This window comes from Phyllobates terribilis, unplaced genomic scaffold, assembly GCF_046119375.1.
Source record: "Phyllobates terribilis strain yellow unplaced genomic scaffold, ASM4611937v1 Scaffold_9__5_contigs__length_417890890, whole genome shotgun sequence".
Lineage (NCBI taxonomy): Eukaryota > Metazoa > Chordata > Amphibia > Anura > Dendrobatidae > Phyllobates > Phyllobates terribilis.
In genome coordinates this window covers 49,217,495-49,229,631 of record NW_027362769.1, presented here as the reverse complement: position 1 = coordinate 49,229,631, position 12,137 = coordinate 49,217,495, and the positions used below count along the sequence as shown (strand labels likewise).

General features: G+C 40.3%; 1 protein-coding gene across 3 annotated transcripts in view; it reads right to left on the bottom strand.

Annotated features, from left to right (window-relative positions):
• LOC141161519 (alpha-aspartyl dipeptidase-like) overlaps positions 1–12,137 on the bottom strand; it is a 78,399-nt gene that overhangs the window by 50,564 nt on the left and 15,698 nt on the right. Inside the window, exon 2 of one of the 3 annotated variants that reach the window (XM_073646432.1) lies at positions 4,160–4,316. The exons of the other annotated variants lie outside the window; for them this stretch is intronic. The gene's annotated coding sequence lies outside the window, so the exon portion shown is untranslated. The remainder of the gene's footprint in view (positions 1–4,159; positions 4,317–12,137) is intronic. 3 annotated transcript variants of the gene reach the window in all.

Here is a 12,137-nt window from a genome sequence, read left to right as displayed (position 1 = left end):
ACCTTCCCTTATTCATTCCCCACACATCCATCCTAAAAATTCAAAATCAAATAAATTCCTACATATGAATAATAAAAGAGCCAGAATTTCTACCAATATCCTCTATAGAAATAAAATCAATGGCGGACTCAGCTTACCCAATATTTCAGCATATTATCTAGCGAATCTTATAAAACAAAGTGCTAACTGGTTTAATTTGATAGACCCCCCAGCTTGGAATATTCTGGAAACAACTCTGAACAATAATTCTCCTCCTCGAGATCTTCTATTCAAGCATCTTTTTAAAAAAACTACACACGACCCATCTCACCCTATATTCCATGCGGCTATCTGGGCTTGGAAAAAAATTGCAAAACAAAGAAAGAAAAAACACTCTAGAGGTCCTAATTTAAACAAATTTACAATTATTAAAAATTTCTCACTATCACTCATAGCCTCCTTATACAACTCCTCAATCCCAGAATCTTGGGAAAGTAGAGGTTTAAAAAAAACTAAAAGACCTTTATGATGGTTTCAATATCTTACCCTTTAAATCCATTAAAATTAAATTTAATCTATCTCCATCTGACGTTTTTTACTACTCTTATATAAAAGAGATTTCTTAAATTCCTCTCGGGCAAACTTCTAGTTTCAGAGATCTCAGCTAATCTCATTTGCAATCCGGCTCTCAAAAATTTTTGGAGCCTATGCTACATCTACAACGGATTCAACAATGATCTTTCATTCAATAAAAATTTGTACATGTTGCGCTGGGAAGCGGACTTAAAAAGTTCCTTCCACAATGATCAATGGGAAAACGTATTATCCTACACACAAGCCTCAAATATTTCAATGCCCCTTCAGGAAGCATATTTTAAGTTCGTCTCGAGATGGTATTATACACCTATCAGGCTTCACCACATAAACTCAAGTAACTCTCCTCTTTGTTGGAGAAACTGTGGGCTTAGAGGTCGATCTCATGCATCTTTTTTGGAGCTGCCCCAAAACTCACAATTTGTGGGCTCAAATATTCATTCTGGTCAATGACCTTTTGGATAAACCAATCATTCTTTCCCCTCAAACGGCCCTTCTATCCATAGGGTTAGAGTCTCTTGGTTTTTCCGAAAGATCTATACTAATCCACTTATTTTTAGTTTGCAAAAATACCCTGGCATTCTACTGGAAAAAGCCAAACATCCCCTTATTAGAACACTTGGTTGAGAAAATGAACCTACACAGGACATACAAATACAGATTCGCTATTATTAACAATAGTGTGACTAAATTTTCAAAGAAATGGGACATTTGGACAACTAAATTCCCGTATGTCTCGCGAGTCTCTTGTAAAGTCATAGTATCTGTATCTTAATTTGTTTACTCATTTATGATACTCTGTACTTCTCTCGTAATGTTATTTGTTCTTTTTTTTATTATTATTTTGTTATAACGGTTTGTTTATTCGTGACATTTTCTGTGATTATCAACACCTGTCGATTCAATTTCTTCCCCCTTCCCTTTTTCTTTTCCCAATCCCCACTACTCCTTTTTCCCTAATCGCTTGTTTTTCCCCTATCCCTTGAACCTCTTCCCCTCTTCCCAGATCATTTCTATTCTTATTACCTTGTTCCCCAATTGCCTGTTAAATATTGAATAATTATAATAAAAATTATTGTAAGATAAACCAAACCTACAACACATAAGGTCACATAGCTTATCCAATACAGTTCATTGGTAACAGCAGGATGTGTGTTGATAGTAACACAGTAACATTAATCATATGACCTACCATATATGTAAGGTCAGTACAGACGACCATAAGTCATACACTACAACACACAATAATGCAAATATCACATGGGTAAAGCTAAATATGATATACTTAGTGAGAGGTTGGAGATAATCAACAGTGTCAGGGGAGGCCCCGACACGTGTTTCCGTACTTCCTCAGGGGGCAGTGGTGGGATGTGTGTGGAAACAAGGCCTCTTATATATGCGAACAAGGGGAGAAAGAGTGGGCACTGACCAATGATGGCGCTATGCGCCCCCAGACATTGGTGACAGCGGCGCGGTCTCAGGCAGCGTCTGGGAAGAGGAGAACTCCCCCATTGATGTCACATGTTCCGGGATACCGCCCATCAGAGGCCGCATCATAGTCAGATGACCGCGGCACCCGGCGCATGAGCACAAGGTCAGCCCACATAAACGCAGAAGGCGAGGAAACGATCACAGACATGCAGAGGACAAATATGGGGAAGAACAGGAGGTTGTTCCCACATGGGAAAATGAATACCGCACCTGTTCACACAAGTAGCCCAATGCCACCTCGCACATAATATATAATTTAAACATCATGCATGGTACACAGCAGATCATATTGCAAAGAGTGTCCATAATGTAGATTGATGTCCATGTCCATCGTATCATTCGTTCTTTTTAGAAGAAAATCGGATTACGTTTAAGTCCAAATATGGTATCTGTCGTAAAGTAACAGAATTCCCTTCCAACTGCAGTTCAAAAGAGGCTCTACATATAAAAAGAGGCCAGGGTAAATGAGTGAACTAAAAAGGGGATAAAAAAAATAACAAACACACACAATTAAAAGACAGACTGCAAAAGAGGTATGGGGCAGAGGAGCAGAGATATACCAGTGGAGAATATTAATTATTCATACTTAACACAGTATGCAAGGGAAGTCACCAAGAGGTCAAAGCATCCAGAGAAGACAATTTAAGGTAGTCACAGTATAGGCCATCATAAGGAGAAGTCGAGCAGCAACAAACAGCCTAATCTATAGGTTTTTTGGATAACCATATCAGACAAGAACGGGGAGTGGGGGAGGAAGATGTAGAGGGCAGAAGGATCTAATATAATCCTAAAAATGATAAATAAATAACCAAAGGACGGGTCATATCAAAGGGGTCCCACGTCCAGAGAAGAAGAAACGCGGAGGGAGCAGGCGGATGCCATATAGTTAAAAGAAGGGGGATAAGCTCAATCGTTCATTAAGGTGTGTGTGCAGATGAGGCATGCAGGAGAGAATTAACAGAGGTCTCCTTCCTGAATATGGTCGTGCCTATCTCACCATCCACATGAATTTAAATCTTGATGTCCAAGAAGTCAATACTTTGCAAGTGATGTTTATAAGTGAGGTTGATGTTGTAGTCATTCACATTCAGGGAGGAGATAAGTTCCTCCAGCTCGCGGACCGATCCATCCCAGATGATCAGGATATCGTCGATGTACCGAAGCCAGCACTGCACATAGGCCGCGGCCAGAGCCCCACCACCGAAAACCTCCCTCTCCCAGTAACCGAGAAAAAGGTTTGCGTATGATGGGGCGCAGGCCGCGCCCATCGCAGTGCCCCTCCTCTGTAGGTAGAATCGGTCCCCAAACACGAAGAAGTTGTGCTTAAGTACAAACTCTAGTAGGGTAAGAACCAGAGAGCAAAGTGACGTCTCCATACTGCTCATCTCCAAGAAGTATTTCACCGCCCTCAGTCCATGGTGGTGCTCAATACTGGTATAGAGGGCCTCCACGTCAACAGCAACCAGCAACACCCCACCCTCCAGTATAAGCCCATCTAACAACTGCAGGATGTCCGAAGTGTCTCTGACACAGGAGGGCAGCGTCTCAACTAGTGGATGTAAATAGTATTCGATAAACTTACATGTTATATCGCACAGCCCTCCAATGCCAAAGACAATAAGACGACCCAGCGGAGTCAGTGGGTTTTTGTAGATCTTAGGTAATAAATAGAAGGTGGGGATAACCAGGGCCTTGACGAGGAGGCCCTCCAATATCTTTTTAGTAATGACACCCCTATCAAGGGCATCCTCAAGAACACTGGCAAGTTCAGCTGAAAATGGAATCATGGGGTTGGAATGGAGTAGCTCATAATATGATTTATTACGCAGTTGGCGCATCGCCTCTTTTTCATACATATCCGATGGCCAAATGATGACATTTCCCCCCTTATCGGCTGGCTTTATAACAACCCCCTTTAAATCCCGCAACTCCCGAAGGGCCTCCCTATGTTAAGAAGAGAGGTTACATTCGGAACTGAGAGTATTCAATTTCTCAAGGTCTCTAAAGGCCAATGTATTAAAGATTTCCACTTGGGGACATATAGACAAGGGGGGGGAAGTCGCTGACCTCGGGTATATATGCTGTGGAAATGTACCTTTATTGATGGAGTTCGACTCTTCTTCCAACTCCTCCAAAGTCAACAATGCATCTGCCTCAATCTGGGAAGAAGATGTAGGAATAGAAGCTGAGATGATCGGACATCTAGTGTGCAGCTTGTGTAGTATAAGTTTCCGAAGGAACAGGCTCAGATCCTTGATTACAGTAAAAGAGTCAACGTTAGAGCTGGGGACAAAGGTTAGGCCAAGTTTCAATACCTCAATCTGAGGTCTAGTTAGAGTCAAATTTGACAAATGAATTACCTCCAACTGATTCGCTTTCTGTTTGAGACGAGGTGACAGTTGGCCTTTTCTAGATGTATCTCTAAACCCCTTGTTCTTAACTGACCCAGCTCTAGTCAAGGGTCTGTTTCCACCTTCTTTACCACCTGATGGTTCTTCATCAAGGGAGGATAATGATGATGCTGGGGGACCCAATGGTACCAATTCAGCAGGTAAAGTTAGGAAAATAGATCCTTGACTAGAGCTGGGTCAGTTAAGAGCAAGGGGTTTAGAGATACATCTAATATGTACACAGTAAATTTCAAGTACAAAGAGTTAACACATTAACTATTAACTCTATCTTCACACAGGATTTTTGCAGGTTTTTTTATGCAAATAAAAAGAGGTTTTACAGTACCAGCAAAAGCTATGAGATGTCAGAAATCTCATGCACATGCTTGTTTTTTCTTTGATAACTGCAGCGTTTTTAAATCTGCAGTTTGTCAATTCTTACAATGTTTTTGCAGCTTTTTTTTTACCCACTGAAAGTAACGAGAAAGTGCAAAAACATAAAGCAAAACTTGTTTTGTGTTTCTTTATTAACCCCTTACTGGCCCAGGGCGTATTAGTACGCCCCAGGCCAGCACCCCCAGTTCAATGAGGGCTCCAGCGCTGAGCCCGCACTGAACCGGGCACATGTCAGCTGATTATTACAGCTGACATGTGCCCGCAACAGCCGCAGGTGGAATCGCGATCCACCCGCGGCTGTTAACATGTTAAATGCCGCTGTCAATCTCTGACAATGGCATTTAACATTGCCGTGCCGGAAGCGCGGCATTAGCCCCGCCCATCGGTGACCCCGTCACGTGATCGCGGGTCACCGGTGGGTGGCCATGACAACCCTGGGTCTGCAGCAGACACCAGTAGTTGTCATGTAAAGATTACTATAAGCGCCACCAAGTGGTCGGCGCTCATAGTACAGGAGCATTTCTGCTACATACAGGTGATCTGCAGATCACCTATATGTAGCAGAGGCGATTGGACAGTTGCTGCTTCTAGTCTCCTATGGAGACTATAGAAGCATCCAAAAAGTTTAAAAAAAAAGTTTTTAAAAATATTAAAACAATATAAAAGTTTAAATCACCCCTCTTTTTCCCCATTCAAAATAAAATAATAAAAAATAAACCCCACATGCCAAATATGTGTATTGCCGCGTTCAGAATCGCCTGATCTATCAATATAAAAAAAGAATTAATCCGATCGGTAAACGGCGTAATGAAAAAAAAAATCTAAACGCCAGAATTACGTTTTTTTGGTCGCTGCAACATTGCAATAAAATGCAATAAAGGGCAATCAAAACATCAGATCTAACCCAAAATGGTATTAATAAAAACGTCAGCTCGGCGCGCAAAAAACAAGCCCTCATCCGGCCCCAGATCCCGAAAAATGGAGACGCTACGGGTCTCGCCATTTTTTTTTTATTTTTTTTTTTAGCAAACTTTGGATTTTTTTTTCACCACTTAAATAAAAAAGAACCTATACATCTTTGGTGTCTACGAACTCGTAATGACCTGGAGAATAATAATGGCAGGTCAGTTTTAGCATTCAGTGAACGTGGTAAAAAAAATAAAAAAAAAACATCTGTGGTATTGCACTTTTTTGCAATTTCACTGCACTTGGAATTTTTTTCCCGTTTTCCAGTACATGATATGGTAAAACTAGTAATGGCGTTTAAAAGTACAACTCGTCCCGCAAAAAATAAGCCCTCACATGGCCATATTGACCCAAAAATAAAAACGCTATGGCTCTGGGAACAAGGGGAGGCAAAAAGCGAAAATGCAAAAACGGAAAATCCAAAGGTCGCGAAGGGGTTAAACATGTATTATAGCTAAAACAAACATGAAATGCGCAGCCAAAGAACATTGCACAAATGCAGCAAAACCTGTGCTTTGAACACAGCTTTTTTACTGCCAAGAAAGCAGGTTTTGCTGCAGAAAAAAAAAACGTTGCGTGTGAACATAGCCTAATTGTACAATATGTCAAGGACATCATTACAAATGTGGGAAAGATGATTCAGATAAAAATATAACAAAGGGATCTTTACAATAAGAGAAAATATGGAATCTGCCACAAGTAGTAATAACAAAACAATAACAGAATTTTTACCCCCTTAACCACTTCGCACCAGAGCCTGTTTTTGCCTTCGTGACCAGGCCAATTTTTTCAATTCTGACCACTGTCACTTTATGAAGCAATTACTCTGGAACACGTCAATGGATCCCCCTGATTCTGAGATTGTTTTTTCGTGACATATTGTACTTCATGATAGTGGTAAAATTTCTTTGACATCACATGCGTTTATTTGTGAAAAAAATCGGAAATTTGGCGAAAATTTTGAAAATTTTGCAATTTTCAAACTGTGAATTTTCATGCCCTTAAATCAGAGAGATATGTCACACAAAATACTTAATAAATAACATTTCCCACATGTCTACTTTACATCAGCACAATTTTGGAACCAAAATTTTTTTTTGTTAGGGAGCTATAAGGGTTAAAAGTTGACCAGCGATTTCTCATTTTTCCAACAAAATTTACAAAAACATTTTTTTAGGGACCACATCATATTTGAAGTCACTTTGAGGGGTCTTTATGACAGAAAATACCCAAAAGTGACACCGTTCTAAAAACTGCACCCCTCAAGGTGCTCAAAACCACATTGAAGAACTTTATTAACCCTTCAGGTGCTTCACAGGAATTTTTGGAATGTGGAAGAAAAAAAATAACATTTAACTTTTTTCACAAAACTGTTACTTTAGACCCAATTTTTTTTATTTTCACAGGGGTAACAGGAAAAAATGGACCCCAAAATTTTTTGTGCAATTTCTCTTGAGCGTGCTGATACCCCATATGTGAGGGAAAACCACTGTTTGGGCGCACGGCAGGGCTCGGAAAGGAAGGAGCGCCATTAGACTTTTTGAATGTAAAATTTGTCTGAATAATTAGCAGACACCATGTTGCGTTTGGAGAGCTCCTGATGTAACTAAACAGTGGAAACCCCCCACAAGTGACACCATTTTGGAAACTAGACCCCTTAGGGAACATATCTAGATGTGTGGTGAGCACCTTGAACCCCAAGGTGCTTCACAGAAGTTTATAATATTGAGCTGTAAAAATAAAATTTTCACATTTTTCCCACAAAAACGTTTTTCATCCCTTAATTTTCCATTATCATAATGGTAATAGGATAAATTGCACCATGAAATTTGTTGTGCAATTTCTACTGAATACGCCGATACCCCATATGTGGGGGAAAACCACTGTTTGGGCGCACGGCAGGGTTTGGAAGGGAAGGAGCGCCATTTGACTTTTTGAATGTAAAATTTGTTTGAATAATTAGCGGACGCCATGTTGCATTTGGGGAGACCCTGATGTGCCTAAAGAGTGGAAACCCCCCACAAGTGACACCATTTTGGAAACTAGACCCCTTAGGGAACTTATCTAGATATGTGGCGAGCACCTTGCACCCCCAGCTGCTTCACAGAAGTTTATAATATTGAGCCATAAAAATAAAATGTTCACATTTTTCCCACAAAAAATGTTTTCCTTTCCCTAATTTTGTACTATCATAAGGGTAACAGGATAAATTGCACCATGAAATTTGTTGTTCAATTTCTCCTGAACACGCCGATACCCCATATGTGGGGGAAAACCACTGCTTTGGTGTACGGCAGGGTTCGGAAGAGAAAGGAGCGCTATGTTGGCTGGGATAGGCAGCAGACACCATGTCACATTTGAAGAGTCGCTGACATGCCGAAACAGCAGAAACCCCCACAAGTGACCCCATTTTGTAAACTACACCTCTCAAGGAATTCATCTAGGGAAGTAGTGAGTATTTTTTAATTTTTAAATTTATACCATTGGGCAGTGAAAAAAGCATAATTATATTTTTACCACAAAAAAATGTTTTACCCTCAGATTTTACATTTTCACACAGGGCAATGGGTAAAAATGGTGCCGAAATGTGTCACACAATTTCTTCTAAAAGTGGCAATACATCATATGTGGCTGTATCGTACCGCTCAGCCATATGGCGAGATCTGGGGGGGACGGAGTGCTATTTGACAATTGGAGAACAAATTATTGTAGAATAGGCATTTGGATTTGGGAGCACAAAATTTTTTGAATTTCTTTTGGGGGGCAAGGGCCATTTCGCTTTTCCAGAGCCTTTCTGCTACCAGTAACTTGGAAGTCCCTTATATTTTTAACAGATGACGGACCTGAGTGGGGACTAGCTTTTTTTGAGGACTGAGTTGAAGCTTTTATTGGGAACATTTTACGTAACATTTATCCGGCGCTCTAGGCTGAGCACTTACATCGGGGTTTCCATCTAAATTTCCAAGTGATGTAATTCAGATGAAACCCCTGCGGGATCCATTCACTGTAATGAGGCAGCAGAGTTACTCTGGACTCCGTCTGGCCTCTGTTTAGTGGTGTCCTTTTTTTCAGAAGTGCACAAAACTGTGGCCAACCGCACTTTTATGCACGCCTAAAACAAATGACACCGTGGGATCCCAGGCTAGACGGCGTCCACAGTGGCCTATATCTGCCTCATTACAGGGAATCTTCCGTCATGGGTTCCGGCTGAATCACATATTTCAGAGATTTACATGGAAACTCTGGCGTAAGTGCTCAGCGCAGAGCGCAGGATAAATGTGTGCCGAGCCATACTGCGATCTTTGGGAGACATAATAAACAAATCAGTAGCAGGTGAAGAATTGGTTTTATTTATTTTTTACGCCGTTCCTAGTGTGATATAACTGATTAGATTACTTTATTCTTCAGGTCGGTGCGATTACAGAGATACCAGATTTATATCGGTAGCTGTCACACACTAAGAGACGCTTTTTTTTTGCATCGCCATATTTTGAGAGCTATAATTTTTCCATATTTCGGCCGACAGAGTCATGTGATGGCTTGTTTTTTGCGGGACGAGTTGACATTTTTATTGGTACCATTTGTGGGTACGTGACATTTTTTGATCGCTTTCTATTCCGTTTTTTGGGAGGTCAAATTAACAAAAACCAACAATTCAGGAATTGTTTTTTGAGGTTTTTTTTTATGCCGTTCTGCGTGTGGTAAAAGTGATCAGGCAGCGTTATTCTTCGGGTCAGTACGTTTACAGCGATACTACACTTACTGTATATTTTTTTATGTTTTGGCGCTTTTACACAATAAAACAATTTTATAGAAAAAATATTTTTTTTGCATTGCTTTATTCTGAGAGGTATAACTTTTTTATTTTTTGGCTGATGGAGCTGTATAGCGGCTTGATTTTTGCGGAACAAGATGACGTTTTCAGCGGTACCATTTCTATTTCCATTTTGCTTTTTGATCGCATTTTTTTCCACTTTTTGTTTGGCGATATGAGGAAGAAGCATAGTTTTTTTGCTCCGTTTTTTATTTATTTTTATTACGGTGTACACATAAGGAGTTAATTAGTGTGACAGTTTTATAGCTCGGGTTGTTTCGGACGCGGCAATACCAAATATGTGTACTTTTTTTATTTTTGCATAAATATATGGATTTATCGGTTTAATATTTTATTTATTTATTTTTATTTATTTTGTATTTTTTTTTAACAGTTTCAAAACATTTTTTTTAACTTTTTTTTACATTTTTACTTAGTCCTTGTATGGGACATTAATTTTTATTTTTCTGATCCCTGATCTCATGTAATGTAATAGACATGTATTACATTATATGAGATCTTCACTGACTGTTTCACAGTCTCCTGTCTGGCATCAGCTACAGGCTGAAGCCAGCCAGGAAGGACACCATATATGGCAGAGCTGGAGGCGGTCATGTGACCTCCAGCTGCCATAGCAACGCCAGGTCCTGAAAGCAATCAAGGGGTCGTCGGAGAGGTAAGTGGACGACCCCCTCTCCTCCTGCTGTCTTCTATATGCCGCGATCATTATAGATCGCGGCATATAGAAGACAGCAAAGGGTTAACATCACTGGGACCTGATCTAATCAGGTCCCGATGATGTTCCCTGTCAGAGCTAACGCTCTGCACCGCTCTCACAGCGCTTGCAGGACCCTGGGGGTCCTGAGCACTGCGAGACCACCCACCGTTTTTAAACGTCCGCGCTGCACAGAGCCCAGGCAGCGCGGACGTTTATCTACAGTGGGCGGTCGGGAAGCGGTTAATGACCAAGCCAAATTTTACAATTCTGACCATAGTCACTTTATGAGGTAATTACTCTGGAACGCTTCAACGCATCCCACTGATTCTGAGACTGTTTTTAGTGACAAATTGTCTTTCATGATCAAATTTCTTTGATATGACTTGCGTTTGTGAAAAAAATGGAAATTTGGCTACATTTTTGAAAATTTTGCAATTTTCAAACTTTGAATTTTTATGCCCGTTAATCAGAGAGATATGTCACACAAAATAGTTAATAAATAACATTTCCCACATGTCTACTTTACATCACAATTTTTGCAACAAAATTTTTTTGTGTTACGAAGTTATAAGGATTAAAAGTTGACCAGCAATTTCTCATTTTTCCAACGCAATTTACAAAACCATTTTTTTTAGGGACCACGAGTCACTTTGAGGGGCCTTTATGACTGAAAATACCCAAAAGTGACACCATTCTAAAAACTGCACCTCTCAAGGTGCTCAAAACCACATTCAAGAAGTTTATTAACTCTTCATCTGCTTCACAGGAACTGAAACAACGTGGAAACAAAAAATGAACATTTAACTTTTTTCACACAAATTTTACTTCAGGCCCCAAATTTTTAATTTTCTCAAGGGTAACAAGAGAAAATGGGGAAAAAAAATTGTTAGGTAATTTCTCCTGAGTAAGCTGATACCCCATATGTGGTGGAAAACCACTGTTTTGGCGCACGGCAGGGTCCGGAAGGGAAGGAGCGCCATTTGACTTTTTGAATATAAAATTTGCTTGAATAATTAGTGGACGCCATGTCATGTTTGGGGAGCCCCTGATGCGCCTAAACAGTGGAAACCCCCCACAAGTGACACCATTTTGTAAACTACACCCCTCAAGCATTTTATCAAGGGGTATAAGTGAACATTTTGAACCCAGAGGTACGACACAGAATTTGATAACATTAGGTCATGTATATCATGTCAGAGGAGAGAGAAATCATTGCAACCGGGGCACACTTTTTTGTTGTGATCGTTGTTATTCGGTGAATAACGGCGATCTCGTGACAGGGGACTGTAAAAACCGGCCCTGATCATATTCTCCAGGGTCTCAACTACCCACAGTAGCTGAGAGGGGTAGCTGAGACCACGGAGAATTTCCGACTCTGGGGGGGGCGTTACAGCCTTATTCCTCACCGACGCATTTTCACGGCGCTGAGGAATAAGTACCCTTAACTGCCGCTGTAAAAATATGTTACAGTGGTCGTTAAGGGGTTAAAATGGCTAGTTACCTCAAATCTAATTTTATAAAACAAAATAAAAGTACAAATAAGTTGAACTTGATCAAGGGATGGATATTTTTACACTGACTTTGTGATATGTGAAATAAAATTGTCCATATTCAAATCAATTTTGTGTTGATTTGAAAAAAGTAGGAACGTTTTAGGCAGTCTAATCGCTAGAACAAAAAGTGAGTAACTCTTGACCCAGCGCTGTTCTGGGACACAAGGATGCTGTACTTCAATAGTGTAGTTCTATTTGCATTGCATTAGTAACTGGACTAAAATCAATATTATACT